Source organism: Arachis hypogaea, chromosome 18 (assembly GCF_003086295.3).
Source record: "Arachis hypogaea cultivar Tifrunner chromosome 18, arahy.Tifrunner.gnm2.J5K5, whole genome shotgun sequence".
Lineage (NCBI taxonomy): Eukaryota > Viridiplantae > Streptophyta > Magnoliopsida > Fabales > Fabaceae > Arachis > Arachis hypogaea.
This window is the reverse complement of record NC_092053.1, coordinates 18901202-18926877: the sequence shown is the minus strand read 5'-3', so window position 1 is coordinate 18926877 and position 25676 is coordinate 18901202. Positions and strand designations below refer to the sequence as shown.

Here is a 25676-nt window from a genome sequence, read left to right as displayed (position 1 = left end):
TTGGTGACTTTACTGCACCTACTCCTGATTTCTATGGGAGAAGCATCTCAATCCCTGCCATTGGAGCAAACAACTTTGAGCTTAAGCCTCAATTAGTTTCTCTAATGCAACAGAATTGCAAGTTTCATGGACTTCCATTGGAAGATCCTCATCAGTTCTTAGCTGAATTCTTGCAAATCTGTGACACTGTCAAGGCCAATGGGGTTGACCCTGAAGTCTACAGACTTATGCTCTTTCCTTTTGCTATAAGAGACAGAGCTAGGACATGGTTGGAATCACAACCTAAGGAAAGCCTGAACTCTTGGGAAAAGCTAGTCAATGCCTTCTTGGCAAAGTTCTTTCCACCTCAAAAATTGAGTAAGCTTAGAGTGGAAGTCCAAACCTTTAGACAAAAGGATGGTGAATCCCTCTATGAAGCTTGGGAGAGATACAAGAAATTGATCAGAAGGTGCCCTTCTGACATGCTTTCAGAATGGAGCATCATAGGAATCTTCTATGATGGTCTGTCTGAACTATCCAAGACGTCATTGGATAGCTCTGCTGGAGGATCTCTTCATCTGAAGAAGACGCCTGCAGAAGCTCAAGAACTCATTGAAATGGTTGTAAATAACCAATTCATGTACACTTCTGAAAGAAATCCTGTGAATAATGGGACAAATCAGAAGAAAGGAGTTCTTGAGATTGATACTCTGAATGCCATATTGGCTCAGAATAAAATATTAACCTAACAAGTTAATATGATTTCTCAGAGTCTGTCTGGAATGCAAGCAGCAACAGGCAGTACCAAGGAAGCATCTTCTAAGGAAGAAGCTTATGATCCTGAGAACCCAACAATGGAAGAAGTGAATTACATGGGAGAACCCTATGGAAACACCTATAATCCTTCATGGAGAAATCACCCAAATCTCTCATGGAAGGATCAACAGAGACCTCAACAAGGTTTCAATAACAATAATGGTGGAAGAAACAGGTTTAGCAATAGCAAGCCTTTTCCATCATCTTCTCAGCAACCGACAGAGAATTCTAAGCAAAACCCCTCTGACTTAACAACCATTGTCTCTGATCTAATCAAAATCACTCAAAGTTTCATGACTGAAACAAGGTCCTCCATTAGAAATTTGGAGGCACAATTGGGTCAGCTGAGTAAGAAAATTACTGAACTCCCTCCTAGCACTCTCCCAAGCAATACAGAAGAGAATCCAAAAAGAGAGTGCAAGGCCATAACCACATCTCACATGGCCGAACATGGAGAGGAGGAAGAGGCAGTGATTCCCACTGAGGAAGACCTCAATGGACGCCCACTGACCTCCATGGAGTTCCCTAATGAAGAACCATGGGAATCTGAGGCTCACACAGAGACCATAGAGATTCCATTGAATTTACTTCTGCCATTCATGAGCTCTGATGAATATTCTTCCTCTGAAGAGGATGAAGATGTTACTGAAGAGCAAGTTGCTAAGTATCTTGGAGCAATCATGAAGCTAAATGCCAAGTTATTTGGTAATGAGACTTGGGAGAATGAACCTTCGTTGCTCATCAAAGAACTGGATGATTTGACTAGGCAGAGATTACCTCAAAAGAGACAGGACCCTGGAAAGTTCTCAATCCCTTGTACCATAGGCACCATGACCTTTGAGAAGGCTCTGTGTGACCTAGGGTCAAGCATAAATCTTATGCCTCTCTCTGTAATGGAGAAGTTAGGGATCATTGAGGTACAAGCTGCAAGAATCTCACTAGAGATGGCAGACAATTCAAAGAAACAGGCTTATGGACTTGTAGAGGATATCTTGGTAAAGGTTGAAGACCATTACATCCCTGCTGATTTTATAGTCCTAGAGACTGGAAAGTGTATGGATGAATCCATCATCCTTGGCAGACCATTCCTAGCCACAGCAAAGGCTATGATTGATGTTGACAGAGGAGAATTGATCATTCAAGTGAATGAAGACTCCCTTGTGTTTAAAGCTCAAGGATATCCCTCTGTAACCATGGAGAGGAAGCATGAAAAGTTTCTCTCAATACAGAGTCAAACAGAGCCCCCACAGTCAAACTCTAAGTTTGGTGTTGGGAGGCCACAACCAAACTCTAAGTTTGGTGTTGAACCCCCACATTCAAACTCTAAGTTTGGTATTGGGAGGTTCCAACAATGCTCTGAACATCTGTGAGGCTCCATGAGAGCCCACTGTCAAGCTATTGACATTAAAGAAGCGCTTGTTGGGAGGCAACCCAATTTTTACTTTAAATTTCTATTTTCTATTGTTATTTTATATTTTCTGTAGGTTGATGATCATGTGAAGTCACAAAAACAATTGAAAAAGCAAAAACAAAGTGAAAAACAAAATGAAAAACAGAACACCCTGGAGGAGACAGTTACTGGCGTTTAAACGCTAGTAAAGGTAGCAGAATGGGCGTTAAACGCCCAGTCTGGCACCATTCTGGGCGTTTAACGCCAGAAAAGGGCACCAGACTGGAGTTTAATGCCAGGAATGGGTAAGAAGCTGGTGTTAAACGCCAGAAATGGGCAGCAGCCTGGCGTTTAACGCCAGGATTGGCAGAAAGGGGCGTTTTGCACGCCACTTGGTGCAGGGATGAGATATCCTTGATACCTCAGGATCTGTGGACCCCACATGATCCCCACCTACCCCACCACTCTCTCTCTTCTTCACCCATTCACCAATCACCTCAATACCTCTTCCCCAAAAATCCCTCACCTATCAAATCCTACCATTCTCTTTACTACTCACATCCATCCTTCATAAAACCCCACCTACCTCACCATTCAAATTCAAACCACTTTCCCTCCCAAACCCATCCTCACTCCTTCATTTTCACACAACCTAAACACCACTTCTCCCCCTTGGCCGAATCACAAAGCCCACTCCATCTCCTCTATTTCTTCTTCTTCTACTCTCTTCTTTCTTCTTTGCTCGAGGACGAGCAACCTTCTAAGTTTGGTGTGGTAAAAGCTAAAGCTTTTTATTTTTCCATAACCATTTATGGCACCAAAGGCCGGAGAAACCTCTAGAAAGAGGAAAGGGAAGGCAAAAGCTTCCACCTCCGAGTCATGGGAGATGGAGAGATTCCTTTCAAGGGTGCATCAAGACCACTTCTATGAAGTTGTGGCCAAGAAGAAAGTGATCCCTGAGGTCCCTTTCAAACTCAAAAAGAATGAGTATCCGGAGATCCGACATGAGATCCGAAGAAGAGGTTGGGAAGTTCTCACCAACCCCATTCAACAAGTCGGAATCTTAATGGTTCAAGAGTTTTATGCCAATGCATGGATCACCAAAAACCATGATCAAAGTGTGAACCCGGACCCTAAGAATTAGCTTACAATGGTCCGAGGGAAATACTTAGACTTTAGTCCGGAAAATGTAAGGTTGGCATTCAATTTGCCTATGATGCAAGGAGATGCACACCCCTATACTAGAAGGGTCAACTTTGATCAAAGATTGGACTAAGTCCTCATGGACATATGTGAAGAGGGCGCTCAATGGAAGAGAGATTCAAGAGGGAAGCCGGTTCAACTAAGAAGGCATGACCTCAAGCCCGTGGCTAGGGGATGGTTGGAGTTCATCCAACGCTCAATCATTCCCACTAGCAACCGGTCCGAAGCTACTATAGACCGGGCTATCATGATACATAGCATCATGATTGGAGAGGAAGTGAAAGTTCATGAGGTTATATCCCAAGAACTCTACAAGGTGGCGGACAAGTCCTCTCCTTTGGCAAGGTTAGCCTTCCCTCATCTCATTTGTCACCTTTGCAATTCGGTTGGAATTGACATAGAGGGAGACATTCTCATTGATGAGGACAAGCCCATCACTAAGAAAAGGATGGAGAAAACAAGAGAACCTCATCAAGAGCATGAGGAAATTCCTCATCATGAAATCCCTGAGATGCCTCAAGGGATGCATCTTCCTCCACAAAACTATTGGGAGCAAATCAACACCTCCCTAGGAGAATTAAGTTCCAACATGGGACAACTAAGCATGAAATTAGAGAAGATCAAAGAACCATGAGAGAGGAGCAACAAAGGCAAGGAAGAGACATTGAGGAGCTCAAGCACTCCATAAGATCTTCAAGAGGAAGAACAAGCCGCCATCACTAAGGTGGACCCGTTCTTTAATTTTCTTGTTCTTTTTTTCCTGTTTTTCGAAAATTGTGCTTCATGTTTATCTATGTTTGTGTCTTTATTACATGATCATTAGTGTCTTAGTGTCTATGCCTTAAAGATATGAAAATGAATCCATCACCTTTCTTAAATGAAAAATGTTTTTAATTGAAAAAGAAAAAGAAGTATATAAATTTTGAATTTTAAAACAGTTTAATTATTTTGATGTGGTGGCAATGCTATTGTTTTTCTGAATGAATGCTTGAACAGGGCATATTTTTGAATTTGATTGTTCATGAATGTTAAAATTGTTGGCTCTTGAAAGAATGAAAGGAAAAGGAAAAATGTTATCTGATGATCTGAAAAATCATAAAATTGATTCTTGAAGCAAGAAAAAGCAGTGAAAAGCTTGCAAAAAAAAAAAGCAAGCAAAAAAAGCCAATACCCCTTTAAACCAAAAGGCAAGGGTGATAAAAAGGATCTAAGGCTTTGAGCATCAGTGGATAGGAGGGCCCACAGGAATAAAATCCTGGCCTAAGCAGCTAAACCAAGCTGTCCCTAACCATGTGCTTGTGGCGTGAAGGTGTCAAGTGAAAACTTGAGACTGAGCGGTTAAAGTCGAGGTCCAAAGCAAAAAGAAGAGTGTGCTTAAGAACCCTGGACACCTCTAATTGGGGACTCTAGCAAAGCTGAGTCACAATCTGAAAAGGTTCACCCAGTTATGTGTCTGTGGCATTTATGTATCCGGTGGTAATACTGGAAAACAAAGTGCTTAGGGCCACGGCCAAGACTCATAAAGTAGCTGTGTTCAAGAATCAACATACTTAACTAGGAGAATCAATAACACTATCTGGATTCTGAGTTCTTATAGATGCCAATCATTCTGAACTTCAAAGGATAAAGTGAGATGCCAAAACTGTTCAGAAGCAAAAAGCTAAAAGCCCCGCTCATCTAATTAATACTGATCTTCATAGATGTTTTTGGAATTCATTGTATATTCTCTTATTTTTATCCTATTTGATTTTCAGTTGCTTGGGGACAAGCAACAATTTAAGTTTGGTGTTGTGATGAGCGGATAATTTATACGCTTTTTGGCATTGTTTTTAGTATGTTTTTAGTATATTTTAGTTAGTTTTTATTATGTTTTTATTAGTTTTTAAATAAAAATTACTCTTCTGGACTTTACTATGAGTTTGTGTGTTTTTCTATGATTTCAGGTATTTTCTGGCTGAAATTGAGGGACCTGAGCAAAAATCTGATTCAGAGGCTGAAAAAAGGACTACAGATGCTGTTGGATTCTGACCTCCCTGCACTCAAAGTGGATTTTCTAGAGCTACAGAAGTTCAATTGGAGCGCTCTTAATTGAGTTGGAAAGTAGACATCCTGGGCTTTCCAGAAATATATAATAGTTCATACTTTGCCCGAGATTTGATGGCCTAAACAGGCAATCCAAGTCAGCTCAAGAATTCTGGCGTTTAACTCCAAAACTGGCACAAAAGCTGGAGTTAAACGCCCAAACTGGCACAAAAGCTGGCGTTTAACTCCAAGAAAAGTCTCTACACGAAAATGCTTCAATGCTCAGCCCAAGCACACACCAAGTGGGTCCGGAAGAAGATTTCTGCATTAATTACTGATTTCTGTAACCCTAGGCTACTAGTTCTCTATAAATAGGACCTTATACTATTGTATTTTCATCTTTGATAAGTCTTATGCTATCTTAGACACATTTGGGGGGCTGGCCTCACGGCCATGCCTAGACCTTGTTCTTATGTATTTTCAACGGTGGAGTTTCTACACACCATAGATTAAGGTGTGGAGCTCTGCTGTTCTTCATGAATTAATACAAAGTACTATTGTTTTTCTATTCAATTCATGCCTATTTCTTCTCCAAGATATTCATTCGTTCTTCAACTTGATGAATGTGATGATCCGTGACACTCATCATCATTCTCACCTATGAACATGTGCCTGACAACCACCTCTGTTCTACTAGCAATGGCTTGAGTGCGTATCTCTTGGGTTTCTAATCTAAGATTGGAACCTTCGTGGTATAGGCTAGAATTATTGGCGGCCATTCCTGAGATCCAGAAAGTCTAAACCTTGTCTGTGGTATTTCGAGTAGGATCTGGGAAGGGATGACTGTGACGAGCTTCAAACTCGCGATTGTGGGGCGTGTGACAGACGCAAAAGGATCAATGGATCCTATTCCGACATGATCGAGAACCGACAGCTGATTAGCCGATGTTGTGACAGAGCATTAGGACCATTTTCACTGAGAGGACGGGATGTAGCCATTGACAATGGTGATGCCCAACATAAAGCTTGCCATGGAAAGGAGTATGAATGATTGGAAGAAGGAAATAGGAAAGCAGAGGTTCAAGGGGAACAAAGCATCTTCATACGCTTATCTGAAATCCACCAATGAATTACATAAGTATCTCTATCTTTATTTTATGTTTATTTTCATCACCTTAAACTCCATAACCATTTGAATCTGCCTAACTGAGATTTACAAGATGACCATAGCTTGCTTCAAGCCGACAATCTCCGTGGGATCGACCCTTACTCACGTAAGGTTTATTACTTGGACGACCCAGTGCACTTGCTGATTAGTTGTGCGGAATTGTGACAAAGTGTGATTCACGTTTGAGAGCTCCAAGTCTTTGGCGCCATTGTTGATGATCACAATTTCGTGCACCAGCTTGCAATTTTCAAACCTTGTCTCCTTTAAAAGATCCATAACATACTTTCTTTGATAAAGGGAAATCCCCTTCTTTGACCTTGCAACCTCTATTCCTAAAAAGAATTTGAGGTCTCCTTAATCTTTGATCTTGAACTTCTCATCTAAGATCCTTTTAATTCGATTGATTTTCTTCCTATCATTGTCTGCTATCACCAAATCGTCCACATATACCAGTAATGCTGTAAAGCCAAATTCTGTCCCCTTTGTAAACAAACAGTGGTCGGATGATAATTTGGTGTACCCAGCTTCTACCAATACCGAGTGTAGCATGTGGTTCCATTGCCTACTTGCTTGTTTAAGCCCATATAACGACCTTTCTAGCTTGCAAACTTTCCTTTCTTCAACATCTAAGCCATATGGTGGCTTCATGTATACCTCCTCCTTGAGTATAACATGTAAGAAAGCGGTATTCACATCGACTTGTTTAAGCATCCAACCTTTCATGACAGCTAGAGCCAGCACAATCCTCAATATTTTTAACTTTACCATTGGGCTAAAAGTTTCTAAATAGTTAACACCAGCCACTTGTATGTATCCTTTCGCCACTTACCGGGACTTATACCTCTCTCTTGAACCATCCGGATTGTGCTTTTTCTTAAAAACCCACTTGCTTCCAATCGCCTTCTTTCCATGTGGCAAAGTTGTGAGTTTCCATGTCTTTTTCATCTCTAGAGCTTTGAGCTCAACATTGATGACTTCTTGCCAACAAGATTGTGAGATTGCCTCTTGTTCACACCCTGGGCCGAGCTATCCGACCCGAGATGTTCAGTGAGAAAGCGACCGACCTCTTCAGGCCAGGCTATCCGACCTCTTCTCAAAGAGGTCGGCCAAATCGACAGGAAAGTCCAATAAAGGGCCCAAATAGAGGAACACGACCCAAATCCACAGGCCGTCCAAGCCTATAGAGATAAGGGCGGTTCCCTTGAAGATAAGCTGACCTCAACTCAAAGATAAAGATAAGATAAGATAACTAACTTATCTTATCTAGAAAGGTCACTCTACAACCACTATAAATACACTGGAGCACCCAGGTATAACTCATACTCTGATTCTACAATAAACCTGCTTAATACCCGTGCTAACTTAAGCATCAGAGTCTCTTGCAGGTACCCCCCACCCTCCGGTGACCAAGGATCAGAAGTGAAGCCAGTCCAACAAGTCGGACACAATAGCTTCGGCTGCCACCAGCCAGCCGGACACGTCATCTCCGACCAGTACAGAAGATCTCATCCGAGATTAGCCTACAGTTTCAGGTAACCCTCGGAACATTGGCGCCGTTGCCGGGGAACCTGAAATTCATCCCATCCCCATGGCGGACGACCATGACAACGACCACAATTCAGACCTAGAAGACAGAACGCCGCACAAAAATGCGGACGCTACACCAAAAGATACTCCAGAATCTAACGGAGACAAAAACTCATCAAATCCAGGAGTAATAGAAGCACTTCAAAATCGTTTAAAGCAACTTGAAAAAGAAAGCTAGCATCAACGAGAAGTTGGCAAGGATCTACAAAGAGAGGTAAGGCGACGTCGAGAGCTAGAAGATAAAATTCTATAACTTGAAGCCGATCTCAAAGTAAAGGCTACCCGGACCACCCCTGAGGACAATTCACGCAAAGATCACGATCCATTCACTAGGGACATCATGAAAACTAAAATTCTTAAGGACTTTAAACTCCCGGATATGACTCTGTATGATGGCACTACAGATCCCAACCATCACCTCAGCAACTTCAAAAGCAGAATGTACCTCACCGACACCTCGGACGCTGTTCGCTGCAAAGCTTTTCCAACGACCCTCACGAAGACAGCAATTTGATGGTTCGACAACTTACCTCCTAAGTCCATCTCAAGCTTTGACGACCTAGCCAAAAAATTTCTGGCCAAATTCTCCATCCAAAAAGACAAGGCCAAGCACGCCCCCAGTCTACTAGGAATCAGGCAAGGAGATCGGAAAAGTCTTCGCAACTACATGGAGAGATTCAACAAAACATGCCTAGACATACAAAGCTTGCCAACAGAGGCCGCCATCATGGGCCTCATCAATGGCCTACGAGAGGGACCTTTCAGCCAATCTATATCGAAGAAATATCTCACATCTCAAGATGAGGTGCAGGAGCGAGCGGAAAAATATATCAACATGGAAGAAAACTCTCGGTTGGGAGAAACCTCAAAATCCGGATTCTCCTACCGAGACAAAGATAAAGAATCCAAAAAGAAGGAAGATCGACAAGGGGAGAAAATTAAAAAATATCATAATTACACCCCTCTTAGGGTATCCCTGGTAGATGTCTACAAAGAAGTCTGCCATATAGAAAAGATACCCCCAGCTCGACCACTCAAAGGCAAAAGAGGAGGAGGAAATCAGAACGAATACTGCGAATATCACCGAGTCCGAGGGCATTCCACCAACGAATGCTTCGACTTAAAAAACATCATAGAAAAAATTAGTAAGAGAAGGACAACTAGATCGATTTTTGGCCACCCGAGATGATGATCAAAGAAAGAGAAGAAGGGATGAAGATGTCGGACGAATCGAGCGATCACCTCGTACGCCAGAAAGACATGTCCATATGATACACAGAGGATTTGCAGGAGGAGAAATCTCCAAATCATCCCGCAAAAAATATCTCAAAGAAGTATATCATGTCGAAGGAAGGGAGGAAGCTCCCGACATCCCTGCAATCACATTCACCAAAGAAGATGCATCTGGTATCATCTCAGGACACGACGACCCCATGGTCATCACCATCATACTGGCAAATGCCAATCTCCACCGCACATTAATAGATCAAGAGAGCTCCTCCGACATCTTATTCAAAACTGCCTTCGACAAACTCGGCTTAGAAGAAAAGGAGCTTAGAGCATACCCTAACAGCCTGTTCGGACTGGGAGATACCCCAGTACAACCGCTGGGATACGTGTCACTACATACAACCTTCGAAAAAGGGAACCAATTCAGAACACTCAAGATAGACTACATCGTGGTCGACGTGAGTTCAGCCTACAATGCCCTAATAGGTCGGACAACACTAAATCAACTCGGCGCAATAGTCTCAACTCCACATCTATGCATGAAATTCCCAACTACAGAAGGGTTAGCTACAATAAAAGCAGATCAAAAGATGGCACGCCGCTGTTATAACGAAAGTCTAAACCTCAGAGGCAGAGGAGAAGAGTTCTATACAATTGAGCTTGGTGGAGTTCAGAGACGAGAAGAACTCCGTCCACAGCCCGAAGGAAAAATAGAGAAAGTTCAGATCGGGGATACCTCGGACAAAAAAACTAATATTGGCACGATCCTGAAGGGAGACGCAAAAGAATTACTAGTACATTTCTTACGAGATAATGTCGATCTCTTCGCATGGAAATCTGCAGACATGCCAGGCATAGACCCCAAGCTAATGAGTCACAAGCTGGCGGTCTATCCAGGATCTTGGCCGGTACAGCAAAGACGAAGAAAACTTGGGCCAGAACGATCCCAAGCTGTGGAAGAACAGGTACAAGCAATACTGGAGGCAGGATTCATAAGAGAAGTCAAGTACCCACTATGGCTAGCTAACGTCGTCTTGGTGAAAAAATCAAATGGAAAATGGCGAATGTGCACCGACTACACCGATCTCAACAAAACCTGCCCAAAAGATCCTTACCCACTCCCAAGTATTGACGCTCTGGTAGATGCTTCATCTGGATATAGATACCTCTCGTTTATGGATGCATATTCCGAATACAACCAAATCCCCATGTATCCACCAGATCAAGAAAAGACCTCGTTTTTGATGCCAAAAGCAAATTACTGCTACATTGTTATGCCTTTCGGTCTCAAGAATGCGGGAGCTACGTATCAAAGGCTAATGAATAAAGTCTTTTCAGATCATATCGGAAAAATCATGGAAGTCTACATGGACGACATGTTAATAAAGACACAAAGCGAAGAGACATTACTGTCCGACCTGGCTCAAGTGTTCGACACTATAAGGAAGCATGACATGCGACTCAATCCCGCAAAATGTACCTTTGCAGTAGAAGCAGGAAAATTCTTAGGTTTCATGCTCACACAAAGAGGAATTAAAACAAATCCGGATAAATGCCAGGCCATACTCGACATGAAGAGCCCAACTTGTGTCAGAGAGGTACAACAACTCAATGGGAGATTAGCAGCCTTATCCAGATTCTTAGCGGGATCAGTGATAAGATCTCTCTCCTTCTATGCCACTTTAAGGAATGGAAAGAAGTTCGAATGGACAATGGAATGCGAGCAAGCCTTCCAGGATTTCAAAAATTTCCTGGGACGACCACCTATCCTAACTCGACCACGAGAGGAAGAACCACTCGTATTATACCTTGCGGTAGGAAGTCAGGCTGTAGCCTCAGCACTGGTTCGAGAGGATGACAAAGAGCGACAACCTGTATACTTCATTAGTAAAGCACTGCAGGGATCCGAGCTGAACTACCAAAAAATAGAAAAGTTCGCCTACACTCTCATACTGACATCTCGACGACTTCGTCCGTACTTTCAGGCTCACACCATTAAGGTTCGGACCGACCAGCCCATAAAAGGGATACTGCAGAAAACAGATCTAGCAGGCAGAATTTTACAATGGGCAGTCGAGTTATCCGAGTTTGACCTCCAATATAAAGCTCGGACAGCCATCAAATCACAATACTTGGCCGACTTCATTGCAGAATTCACAGATACCCTGAAAACCCCCACAGAATGGAATCTCTACGTGGACGGGTCTTCAAATAAGACTGGAAGCGGTGCAGGTGTGATAATAGAAAGCAACCAAGGAACCCAAGTTGAGCTTTCCCTCAAATTTGGGTTCCCGGCCTCAAACAACCAGGCGGAATATGAAGCGTTACTAGCTAGTTTGAAGCTGGCTAAGGAGGTTGGAGCTCAAAAACTCAACATCTTCAGCGATTCGCAAGTAGTCACCTCACAAATAACAGGGAGCTACCAAGCCAAAGATCCCACCATGAAAAAGTATTTGGATAAAACCAAGGAACAGCTCAGACAACTCGGGGAATATAAGATCTGCCACATACCCCGCGAACAAAATGCCCGAGCTGATGCACTCTCAAAACTAGCCAGCACCAAACCAGGGGGCAACAATAGAAGCTTCATCCACGAAATGCTGCAGAATCCATCAATCTCAGAAGAGGAAAAAGTCCTAGCCATAACAAGTCAGGATCAAGGATGGATGACCCCTATAATTAATTACCTCAAAACAGAAACACTCCCCACAAATGAGAAGGAGGCAAAGAGGTTAAAACGGGAGGCTCAGTACTACACCATCATAAACAACACCCTATATAAAAGAGGGATTTCAATACCACTACTAAAATGTGTGCCGACCTTCAATACAAAGGAAGTTTTAGAGGAAGTACACAGTGGCATTTGTGGTAATCATCTCGGAGCACAAGCTCTCACCAAACAAGTACTCCGGGCGGGATTTTATTGGCCAACTCTACAAAAAGAAGCTACAGAGTTTGTAAGGACATGCCCACCATGCCAGAAACATGCCAACTTTCACATCGCCCCGCCAGAAGAGCTCATCAGCATAACATTGCCTTGGCCATTTGCAAAATGGGGACTCGATCTTCTCGGACCCTTTCCCCAGGGATCGGGACAAGTTAAATTCCTCATAGTCGGGGTAGACTATTTCACAAAGTGGATCGAGGCAGAGCCCCTAGCCAACGCCACTGCTCAAAGGAGCCGGAAATTCCTATATAGGAATATTGTCACAAGGTTTGGGGTTCCATACTCCATCACTACAGACAATGGCACCCAATTTACAGACGCGGGCTTCAGAAAGTTAGTAGCCGACTTAAACATAAAACACCAGTTCACCTCCGTTGAACATCCCCAAGCCAATGGACAAGCCGAAGCGGCCAACAAAGTCATATTGGCTGGGCTAAAACAGAGACTGCAAGATGCAAAAGGAGCCTAGGCCGAAGAACTTCCACAAGTCCTATGGGCATATCGAACAACGCCACATTCCACCACAAACGAATCACCATTTCGACTAGCATACAGAGTGGAGGCAATGATCCCAGTAGAGGTCGAGGAAAGGTCGCCTAGAGTGGTTCATTACAATGAGGACTCCCAACTTCAAAGGGAAGAGCTCGACCTACTTCCTGAAATCCAAGAAAAAGCTCGGATCAGGGAAGAAGCACTAAAACGTCGAATGGCTTCCAGATATAATCAAAAGGTAGTGCCAAGAGGTTTCGCTGAGAATGATCTCATCCTAATCCGAAATGATATTAGAACAACTCGACCCGGAGAAGGAAAGCTGGCAGCAAATTAGAAAGGACCCTACCGAGTCATAGAAGTACTTGGGAAGGGCTACTACAGACTGTCCGAACTCGAGGGACGAGAGCTTCCCAGATCATGGCACGCCTGCAACCTAAGAAGGTACTATAGCTAAGAGAAGGTAAAAGATCTCATCATAGGATGCACTCTTTTTCCTGAAAAGGTTTTTTAATGAGGCACCAAGTTGAGATTCAGAAATTATCCGACTTAAAGGGATGAAAAAACTCCCACATGTATATATTTGCACTTTCTTTTAAATAAAACATATTTTAGATATTCTACAAAATTTCAAGATGCATTAATCTGAAGCATTCATCGTCCGATTATAAAGCAACAGATCGGCAGAAAAGTGAAAAACAGATTCACTGCACGATCACGATAAAGACCAATAGAGATGAAAACGCGATTCATCTAAAGGTCGACCAAACAAAGATGGAAACCACCTTCTACAAATCGGCAAGATGAACACAGAATAATGCAAGAAGTTATCGAAAGTGATCCAGAAAAAGAACCTGACGAGGTCTTATGGATTGCTAAATAATAACTTAAAGACTGGCCAATGTTAAAAAGTCAGACCAAGTCAACCCAAGTTATCAGCAAATCCCTGGAAAGAGGTCTGGCCAACCCTATAAAAGAGGAATTGCTATAACTTAGAAGAGATCGACATGACGAAGTCGGTCTCCTACGAAAAACAAGTTATAAAAGTAATCCCTGAAAGAGACCTGACAAAGGTCCAAGAAAGAGGATTACAAAATAACTTAGAAAAGATCGACATAAAGAAGTCGGTCTACTACAACGGAAAAGTTATAAAAGTAATCCCTGAAAGAGACCTGACAAAGGTCCAAGAAAGAGGATTACAAAATAACTTAGAAGAGATCGGCATAAAGAAGTCGGTCTCCTACAACGGACAAGTTATAAAAGTAACCCCTGAAAGAGACCTGACAAAGGTCCAAGAAAGAGGATTACAAAATAACTTAGAAGAGATCGACATAAAGAAGTCGGTCTCCTATAACAAATAAGTTATAAAAGTAGTCCCTGAAAGAGACTTGACAAAGGTCCAAAAAAGAGGATTACAAAAATAACTGGAAAGAGGACCAACGTAAAGAAATCGGCTATGGATGGCCAGAAATAAATACAAGTAAGAGCCAGAAAACCGAAATACGAGTTGGATCCACACATCCACAAAGGATCCAAGCCACAAGCAACAAGTACAAAGCAATCCAAAGAGGCCGAGCAGCAAGGCTCTAACACTCTCAAAACCCAGAAAGGTGACAAGACAAGTGCAAACAAGCATGATATAAAATACAATATTATAAACAAGCTTCAGGATCAGGCCCAAAGCTTGAAAGCTACTTGTTATTTTTTCAAAATAAAAAGTTGCTAAACAAGCAACCAGAAGGAGTATCAACAGTCAGCAAAATATTCAAATTACAGAATAAAGAGTTTAAAAGCCCACAAGTCGGGCTATCTACACAAACATCCAAGAAAAATCATCTAAGATCGGGAGCCTTCTCGATAGCATCAGTCTGGGGTGAAGGAGGGCGAGCTTGGAGAGGCACTGCATCCACCGTACCATCGTCCCTATTCAGAATTTGACAATCAGGATCTAATTCTGGATGAGCAATCCCAGCAGGAGGAACTATAGAGGTCGACACTTTAGCAACAGGCGCAGAGGGAGGTTCAACATCATCGTCATCTTGGTCGTCGGGGACAATCTTACCATCCCTCACAATGTTGTCCAAGTTAAAAAGAGTAAGATCAACCTCAGGAGCGAGAACTTGAACCTGCTCCTTCAAATTATCATAAGCAGCGTTTACGCTGCCGACAAGGTGACCTTGGAGTTCGGAATAGTCAACTCGGGAAGACTCCAACTCCTCCCTCAGACGTATCACCTCCCGATAGGATGTGACATAACTATCTTTATACCTCAACGCAGTGTCCTCGGCCAATCTCACAGAAGCCGCCAGGGCAAGAGAGCTAGCCTTTTCGTTCTCCATATCCTTCTCCAGTTTAGCTACTTTCACCTTAAGCTCCTCTTTCAAGCCCTTCATCCGGTCGAATTCCTGTTTTGCCTCCTCCATGAAGGCTTTGGTTGCATGGAGAGGAAGATTTTGAGCCGTTCGATACAAGAAAGCTCCCATATGTGCCATTTTTACACTACTCTGAGTTATAAAGTCCAAATGATGAAGAAGTGATACATCATCCATAGGGAGGACACCGTATGGACCGATCTGCTGATCTACGAACTCGACCGCGTCAAAATCAGGGGCATCAAGGTTGAAAGGCTCAATTGTTTTTTGTTTCTTGTTGGGAGGAGCACCAGAAGTAGCAGCGAAAGACTGCAGAGGCTCAGCCAGGCAAACCCTAGGAGTGGAAATTACCCTCCTCGGGCCAGGAGAACTCGGCACGAGCGGCTTCACCGGAACTTGAGAAGATCCCTCTCCCGCCACCTTGGCCGAGATATTTTGAGCAGCTGCAGCCTTCTTTGCTTTCTTGTAGGCCTTCATGGAATCGTTGTTTTTTGACATCTCTGAAAATACAGAATCGACCACAGCAATGGGTTACAATCACAAAAAGAAGAAGCAAAACTAAAAAGCAAGTATAGAAACAAGTCAGACAGTACCCAAAGCAGTTCGAATCAAAGATGGATCACTCAAAAATCTTTTCGTATCAAGATGGGGTGGTTCCCCCCATAAATCTTCAAGAGCAGTTACAAAAGCCCGCTCAACCTTGTCAAGCATCTCCCATGTATAGCGAGACACTCTCACATTCTTTTGCCATTCTAGAGGAAAGACAGGCTCATCATTTTCATTAAGAAAAAAGGGGCGGGCCCCCTCAACAGCACGGACTCGAAAGAAATAATTCTTAAAATCTTTAAAAGACTCATCATACATGGCAAAAACTTTATGCCCCTGTGCTGACCTAAAAGAAACCCATGAAGCTTTCTTTTTGGAAGACCCTCCGGGCTTGGCAGAAACAAAAAGATAGAGGAAAAGAGTCTGAGAAGGTGTTATGCCTAACTCTTGGCAAAGCAGCATAAAAATCTTGATAAAACCCCAGGAATTCGAATGAAGCTGGGATGGGGCAATATTACACGACCACAACAAGTCGGTCTTAAAAGCAGTAAAAGGAAAGGTAATGTCCAACTGGCTGAAGAAATATTCATAGGCATAGAAAAAAGGATGCTCCCCCTCGACAGAAGTAGGAAAGCAAACCCTCTCGTCAGAGTCGGGCGCCACAAGCTCATAATCTCTCTCTCGGGCACCACCACCACAAACCCTATGACATTTTTTCAGCTCTACACAAAACTCAGCATCCACAATAGAGACACACATTAAGACAAGGGAGTCCAGCCAATCGGACATCCCCTCGGGAACTTTTGAAGACATCTCTACAATGTTATAACGAGAAGACATGAGGCCAACTAATCCTACAATAAGAAAAGAAGATTGGGTTACTAAAAAACATCTCAGACGAGGGGCAAAACAACTCGACTAATATGATACAGAAGAACAAACAGAAAAGGAAAACCGCAAGACTCAAACCAAAGCCCTGGGGCATCCTTTGGAGGCAATAACAAAGCAAGGATTTAGAAAAAATCTACAGTTTACGTCCATCTCTCAAACAGGAAAAGTCAAATCACAAACATTTCAGAAAGTCAAAACACAAAAAGTCATCAAAGCCACTATATTTTTACAGTCTATCAGCAAAAAAGCATCGACAACATCAAACACGCCAAGTGGAAATTGTCAAAGGCACAACCTTTTTTCAGAACCAAACAAAATCATCATCAAAGGCACAAACAGAAACGGTGATAACATGCAAAAGCCTTAAGAACATTAAGCAACAAGAAAGACGAAAAGGTTCATACAAAAGGGCGAAGAAACTCCCAGAATACACATTACAATAGCAATCAGGCACAGCAAAAGCAGAAAGATCCAAACTTTCTCCAAACAAAATCAAAACTTTCTCAAAACCAGACAAGGAAAATGACGTGAGAAAGGAAGAAAAACCAACCTGAACAGAGAAAGAAGCTTCAAAGGAGATTGAAGATGGAAAGATGGAATCACCCAGAGAATCGCCAAAATGATGCTGAGGCAAAATGCAGGCGAAAATAGAAAGTGAGAGAGCGAAAGGAGAAGTTATGGAGAAAGACGAAGAAGAGAAACCATTTTTTGATCGTGAATTTCGAAAAAGCCAAAGAAACGGGCAATCAAAACCAATTAATGAAGGTATTTAAAGCTTCGCATATTCCCAAAGCCAAAGCGCTGATATAAAAACGCGCGCTCTTAGAGGAAAGCATTCCACATTCAAAAAGGTTCTACAAATAAAGGAATCGACAAAATGCTCGAGTTCGGCTTCACTAGAGAAAGATCGAAGTCAAGGACTCGACCTCAAAGTAGAAGACCGAGCTCGAGCAGGGGCACTGTTCACACCCTGGGCCGAGCTATCCGACCCGAGATGTTCAGTGACAAAGCGACCGACCTCTTCAGGCCAGGCTATCCGACCTCTTCTCAAAGAGGTCAGCCAAATCGACAGAAAAGTCCAATAAAGGGCCCAAATAGAGGAACACGACCCAAATCCACAGGCCATACAAGCCTATAGAGATAAGGGCGGTTCCCTTGAAGATAAGCTGACCTCAACTCAAAGATAAAGATAAGATAAGATAACTAACTTATCTTATCTAGAAAGGTCACTCTACAACCACTATAAATACACTGGAGCACCCAGGTATAACTCATACTCTGATTCTATAATAAACCTGCTTAATACCCGTGCTAACTTAAGCATCGGAGTCTCTTGCAGGTACTCCCCACCCTCCGGTGACCAAGGATCAGAAGTGAAGCCAGTCCAACAAGTCAGACACAACAGCTCCGGCCGCCACCAGCCAGCCGGACACGTCATCTCTGGCCAGTACAGAAGATCTCATCCGAGATCAGCCTACAGTTTCAGGTAACCCTCGGAACACCTCTTTATAACATTTTGGCTCAACATCATTGGTTAGTGCAAGTGAATATGCCTTATGTAATGTAGAAAGTAAATTATTATATGACACAAAATTTTAAATTGGATACCTGACTTTGTTGAAATTGATGGACCAATTGGACCCAACATTGTTAATGGTGGTGTTTACATAAACAAAATCTTTCAAATGAGTGGGTGGTCGTTTCTCCCTTGTGGATTGTTGCACGAAATTTTGATCCCTGGTAATGGCTCCAAAAACTTGGTGCTCTAATCTTAATCTATAATTTGTCACAACTTCGATACAACTAACCAGCAAGTGCACTGGGTCGTCCAAGTAATAAACCTTATGTGAGTAAGGGTCGATCCCACGGAGATTGTTGGTATAAAGCAAGCTATGGTCATCTTGTAAATCTCAGTCAGGCGGATATTAAATAGTTATGGATTTTTCGAATAATAATAGTAAATAAACAGAAAATAAAGATAGAAATACTTATGTAATTAATTGGTGAGAATTTCAGATAAGCGTATAGAGATGCTTTCCTGCTGTCTTCATCCAATCCTTCCTACTCCTTTCCATGGAAAGCTTTATATAGGGCATCACCATTGTCAATGGCTACATCCCATCCTCTCTGTGAAAAAGGTCCAAATGCTCTATCACGGCATGGCTAATCATCTGGAGGTTCTCGATCATACTGGAATAGGAGTCACCCTCCTTTTGCGTCTGTCACTACGCCCAGCACTCGCGAGTTTGAAGTTCGTCACAGCCATCCCTTCCTAGATCCTACTCGGAATACCACAGACAAGGTTTAGACTTTCCAGATCTCAGGAATGGCCATCCATGGGTTCTAACTTATTCCACGAAGATACTAATAACTCGGACTCGGTCCCCTGTATTAGATATCCAAGAGATATTCATTCTAGCTTGTTTGCATGTAGAACGGAAGTGGTTGTCAGGCACGCGTTCATAAGTGAGAATGATGATGAGCGTCACATAATCATCACATTCATCATGTTCTTGGGTGCGAATGGATATCTTAGAAGCGGAATAAGTTGAATTGAATAGAAAAACAGTAGTACTTTGTATTAAATCATGAGGAACAGCAGAGCTCCACACCTTAATCTATGGAGTGCAGAAACTCTACCGTTGAAAAATACATAAGTGGAAGGTTCAGGCATGGCCGAATGGCCAGCCCCCAAACGTGATCAATAGATCAAAAGATAATCCATAGATCATAAGATGTAAATACAATAGTAAAAAGTCCTATTTATACTAGACTAGCTACTAGGGTTTACAAAAGTAAGTAATTGATGCATAAATCCACTTCCGGGGCTCACTTGGTGTTTGCTTGGGCTGAGCTTGAATGTTACACGTGCAGAGGCTTCTTCTGGAGTTGAACGCCAAGTTGTAACGTGTTTTTGGCGTTTAACTCTGGTTCGTGACGTGTTTCTGGCGTTTAACTCCAGACTGCAGCGTAGAACTGGCGTTCAACGCCCTTTTGTATCATCTAAACTCGGCCAAAGTATGGACTATTATATATTTCTGCAAAGCCCTGGATGTCTACTTTCCAATGCAATTAGAAGCACACCATTTTGAGTTTTGTAGCTCCAGAAAATCCACTTTAAGTGGGGGGAGGTCAGAATCCAACAGCATCAGCAGTCCTTCTTCAACCTCTGAATCTGATTTTTGCTCAAGTCCCTCAATTTCAGCCAGAAAATACCTGAAATCATAGAAAAATACACAAACTCATAGTAAAGTCCAGAAATGTGAATTTAACATAAAAACTAATAAAAACATCCCTAAAAGTAACTAGATTCTACTAAAAACATACTAAAAATAATGCCAAAAAGCGTATAAATTATCCGCTCATCACAACACCAAACTTAAATTGTTGCTTGTCCCCAAGAAACTGAAAATTAAATAGGTTAAAGAGAAGAGAATATACTATAAATTCCAAAATATCAATGAAACATAGCTCCAATCAGATGAGCGGGACTTGTAGCTTTTTGCCTCTTGAATAGTTTTGGCATCTCACTTTATCCATTGAAGTTCAGAATGATTGGCATCTATAGGAACTCAGAGTTCAGATAGTGTTATTGATTCTCCTAGTTCAGTATGTTGATTCTTGAACACAGCTACTTTATGAGTCTTGGCCGTGGCCCTAAGCACTTTGTTTTCCAGTATTACCACCGGATACATAAATGCCACAGACACATAATTGGGTGAACCTTTTTAGATTGTGACTCAGCTTTGCTAAAGTCCCCAATTAGAGGTGTCCAGGGTTCTTAAGCACACTCTTCTTTTGCTTTGGACCTTGACTTTAACCGCTCAGTCTCAAGTTTTTACTTGACACCTTCACGCCACAAGCACATGGTTAGGGACAGCTTGGTTTAGCCGCTTAGGCCAGGATTTTATTCCTTTAGGCCCTCCTATCCACTGATGCTCAAAGCCTTGGGATCCTTTTTATTTACCCTTGCCTTTTGGTTTTAAGGGTTATTGGCTTTTTTCTCTTGCCTTTTGGTTTTAAGAGCTTTTGGCTTTTTCTGCTTGCTTTTTCTTTTTCTATTTTTTTCTTTTTTTTCGCCATTTTTTTTCTGCAAGCTTTGTATTCACTGCTTTTTCTTGCTTCAAGAATCATTTTTATGATTTTTCAGATTATCAAATAACATGTCTCCTTGTCATCATTCTTTCAAGAGCCAACATATTTAACATTCATAAACAACAACTTCAAAAGACATATGCACTGTTCAAGCATTCATTCAGAAAACAAAAAGTATTGTCACCACATCAATATAATTAAACTGAGTTCAAGGATAAATTCGAAACTCATGTACTTCTTGTTCTTTTGAGTTAATAACATTTTTCATTTAAGAGAGGTGATGGATTCATATTCACTACTTTAAGGCATAGACACTTAGACACTGATGATCATGTAATAAAGACACAAACATAGATAAACATTTAACATAAGAAAACGAAAAACAAAAAATTTAAGAACAAGGAATGAGTCCACCTTAGTGATGGTGGCGTTTTCTTCTTGAGGAACCAACGATGTCCTTGAGCTCTTCTATGTCTCGTCCTTGTCTTTGTTGCTCCTCCCTCATTGCTCTTTGATCTTCTCTAATTTCATGGAGGATGATGGAGTGCTCTTGATGTTCCACCCTTAGTTGTCCCATGTTGGAACTTAATTCTCCTAAGGAGGTGTTGATTTGCTCCCAAAAATTCTGTGGAGGAAAGTGCATCCCTTGAGGCATCTCAGGGATTTCTTGGTGATGAGCTTCTTCATGCGTCTCTTGAGATCCATGAATAGGCTCTCTTGTTTGCTCCATCCTTTTCTTAGTGATGGGCTTGTCCTCATCAATGAGGATATCTCCCTCTATGTCAATCCCAGCTGAATTACATAGATGGCAAATGAGGTGAGGAAAAGCTAACCTTGCCATAGTGGAGGACTTGTCAGCCACCTTGTAGAGTTCTTAAGGTATAATCTCATGAACCTCCACCTCTTCTCCAATCATGATGCTATGGATCATGATGGCCCGGTCTATAGTAACTTCAGACCAGTTGCTAGTGGGAATGATTGAGCGTTGAATGAACTCCAACCATCCTCTAGCTACAGGCTTAAGGTCTAGTCTTCTCAGTTGAACCGGTTTGCCTTTTGAGTCAATCTTCCATTGAGCTCCTTCCACACATATGTCCATGAGGACTTGGTTCAACTTTTGATCAAAGTTGACTCTCCTTGTGTAGGGGCGTGCGTTCTCTTCCATTATTGGCAAGTTGAACGCCAACCTCACATTTTCTGAACTGAAATCTAAGTAGTTCCCCCGAACCATGGTGAGATAATTCTTTGGGTTTGGGTTCTTACTTTGATCATGGTTCCTAGTGATCCATGCATTAGCATAGAACTCTTGAACCATTAGAATTCCGACTTGTTGGATGGGGTTTGTTAGAACTTTCCAACCTCTTCTTTGGATTTCATGTCGGATCTCCGGATACTCATTTTTCTTGAGTTTGAAAGGGACCTCAGGGATCACCTTCTTCTTGGCCACAACATCATAGAAGTGGTCTTGATGGGCTTTGAAGATGAATCTTTCCATCTCTCATGACTCGGAAGTGGAAGTTTTTGTCTTCCCTTTCCCTTTTCTAGAGGATTCTCCGGTCTTAGGTGCCATCAATGGTAATGGAAAAACAAAAAGCTTATGCTTTTACCACACCAAACTTAGAATATTGCTCGCCCTTGAGCAAGAGAAGAAAGAAAAGAGGAAGAAGAAGAAATGGAGTAGAGGGAGAGAGGTTTGTGTTTCGGCCAAGAAGGGGAAGAGAGGGTTGTGTTGTGTGAAAATGAAGAAGAATGGAGGGGTTTATATAGTGGAGGGAGGGGGGGTTAAGGTTCGGCCATATGGGGGGGTTTGGGTGAGAAAGTGATTTTGAATTTTGAAGGTAGGTAGGGTTTATGAGGTAGGTTTATGGGGAAGAGTGGATGGATGTGAGTGGTGAAGGGGTAGTAGAGAAGTAAGCTTGAGGTGATTGGTGAAGGGTTTTGGGGAAGGGTGTTTATTGGGAAGAGAGGATGAATGAGAAGAGGGAAGAGTATGAGTGGAGGTAGGTGGGGATCCTGTGGGGTCCACAGATGCTGAGATGATTTTGTGGGGTCCACAGATCCTGAGGTCTCAAGGATTTACATCCCTGCACCATTGAGGCATGTAAAATGCCTTTGCATGCAATTCTGGTGTTTAAACGCCGAATTGGTGCTTGTTCTGGGCGTTCAGCGCCCAGATGCAGCATGTTTCTGGCGTTCAGCGCCAGCTTTTCTCAGTGTGCATTCCTGGCGTCTGAACGCCAGGATGCTGCTTGTTTTGGGCGTTCAACGCCAGATCCATGCTCTGTTCTGGCGTTGAACGCCAGCCAGATGCTCCTTACTGGCGTTTAAACGCCAGTAAGCCCTTCCTCTAGGGTGTGATTTTTCTTCTGCTGTTTTTGATTCTATTTTTGATTTTTCTATTTATTTTGTGACTCCACATGATCATGAACCTAATAAAACGTGAAAGAACAATAAAATAAAAATAAAATTAGATAAATAAAAATTGGGTTGCCCCCCAACAAGCGCTTCTTTAATGTCAATAGCTTGACAGTGGGCTCTCATGGCTCCACACAGGTGATCAGGTCAATTTTATAGACTCCCAATACCAAACTTAGAGTTTGGATATGGGAGTTCAACACCAAACTTAGAGTTTGGCTGAGGCCTCCCAACACACTTAGAGTTTGACTGTGGGAGCTTTAGTTGACTTTGTACTGAGAGAAGCTTACTGTGCCTCTTTTCCATATTTACAGAAGGATGACCTTGAGTTTTAAACACAAGGGAGTCCTCATTCAATTGAAGGACTAGTTCACCTCTGTCTACATCAATCACAGCTCTTGCTGTGGCTAGGAAGGGTCTTCCAAGAATGATGGATTTATCCTCATCCTTCCCAGTATCCAGGATTATGAAATCAGCAGGGATGTAAAGGCCTTCAACCTTTACTAACACGTCCTCTACTTGTCCATAAGCCTCTTTTCTTGAGTTGTCTGCCATCTCTAATGAGATTCTGGCAGCTTGCACCTCAAAGATTCCCAGTTTCTCCATTACAGAGAGGGGCATGAGGTTTATTCCTGACCCAAGGTCACATAGAGCCTTATCAAAGGTCATGGTGCCTATGGTACAAGGTATTAGGATCTTTCCAGGATCCTGTTTCTTCTGAGGCAATCTCATTTGATCCAATGCATTTAGTTCATTGGTGAACAGGGAAGTTCATCTCCCCAAGTCTCTTTACCAAATAAATTGGCATTCAGCTTCATGATTGCACCAAGGAACTTGGCAACTTGCTCTTCAGTAACATCCTCATTCTCTTCAGAAGAAGAATACTCATCAGAGCTCATGAAGGGCGTAAGGAGGTTTAATGGAATCTCTATGGTCTCTAGATGAGTCTCAGATTCCTTTGGTTCCTCAAAGGGAAACTCCTTATTGATTACTGGACGTCCCAGGAGGTCTTCCTCCTTGGGATTCACGTCCTCCCCTTCCTCCTTGGATTCGGCCATGATGGTCAATTCAATGGCCTTGCACTCTCCTTTTGGATTTTCTTCTGTATTGCTTGGGATAGCACTAGGAGGGGTATCAGTGATCTTCTTACTCAGCTGGCCCACTTGTGCCTCTAAATTTCTAATGGAGGACCTTGTTTCATTCATGAAACTCAGAGTGGCCTTAGATAGATCAGAGACTAAGTTTGCTAAATTAGAGGTATTTTGTTCAGAGTTCTCTGTCTATTGCTGAGTGGATGATGGAAAAGGCTTGCTATTGTTAAACCTATTTCTTCCACCATTATTAAAGCCTTGTTGAGGCTTTTGATCCTTCCATGAGAGATTTGGCTGATTTCTCCATGAGGGATTATAGGTGTTTCCATAGGGTTCACCCATGTAATTCACCTCTGCTATTGCAGGGTTCTCAAGATCATAAGCTTCTTCTTCAGAAGATGCCTCTTGAGTACTGTTGGATGCATCTTGCATTCCATTCAGACTCTGAAAAATCATATTGACTTGCTGAGTCAATATTTTATTCTGAGCCAATATGGCATTCAGAGTATCAATTTCAAGAACTCCCTTCTTCTGAGGCGTCCCATTACTCACAGGATTCCTCTCAGAAGTATACATGAACTGGTTGTTAGCAACCATGTCAATGAGTTCTTGAGCTTCTGCAGGTGTTTTCTTTAGGTTAATGGATCCACCTGCAGAAGTATCCAATGACATTTTAGCTAATTCAGACAGACCATCATAGAATATATCCAGGATGGTCCATTCTGAAAACATGTCAGAAAGACACTTTTTGGTCAATTGCTTGTATCTCTCCCAAGCTTCATAGAGGGATTCACCTTCTTTCTGTCTGAAGGTTTGAACATCCACTCTAAGCTTACTCAGCTTTTGAGGAGGAAAGAACTTGGCTAAGAAAGCCTTGACCAGCTTATCCCAAGAGTTCAGGCTATCTTTAGGTTGAGAATCCAACCACACTCTAGCTCTATCTCTTACAGCAAAAGGGAAAAGCATGAGCCTGTAGACTTCAGGATCTACTCCATTAGTCTTAACAGTATCACAGATCTGCAAAAATTCAGTTAAGAACTGAAAAGGATCTTCAGATGAAAGTCCATGGAACTTGCAATTCTGCTGCATCAGAGAAACTAATTGAGGTTTAAGCTCAAAATTGTTTGCTCCAATGGTAGGAATTGAGATGTTTCTTCCATGTAAATTGGAATTAGGTGCAGTAAAATCACCAAGCATCCTCCTTGCATTATTATTATTTTCGGCTGCCATCTCCTCTTTCTGTTCGAAAATTCCTGTAAGGCTGTCTCTGGATTGTTGTATTTTAGCTTCTCTTAGTTTTCTTTTTAGAGTCCTTTCAGGTTCTGGATCTGCTTCAACAAGAATGTTCTTGTCCTTGCTCCTGCTCATATGAAAAAGAAGGGAACAGAAAATAATAATAGGGATCCTTTTTACCACAGTATAGAGGTTCCCTTGT

The 25676-nt window shown here is 42.3% G+C and overlaps 2 non-coding genes across 2 annotated transcripts; one reads left to right on the top strand and one right to left on the bottom strand.

Annotated features, from left to right (window-relative positions):
• Positions 1–359: 359 nt before the first annotated feature.
• On the bottom strand, positions 360–467 carry LOC112774589 (small nucleolar RNA R71). The gene has a single exon (XR_003189069.1). It is a non-coding gene; the product is annotated as a small nucleolar RNA R71 (small nucleolar RNA).
• A 24504-nt stretch (positions 468–24971) lies between these two features.
• LOC112773914 (small nucleolar RNA R71) lies at positions 24972–25075 on the top strand. The gene has a single exon (XR_003188436.1). It is a non-coding gene; the product is annotated as a small nucleolar RNA R71 (small nucleolar RNA).
• Positions 25076–25676: the final 601 nt, after the last annotated feature.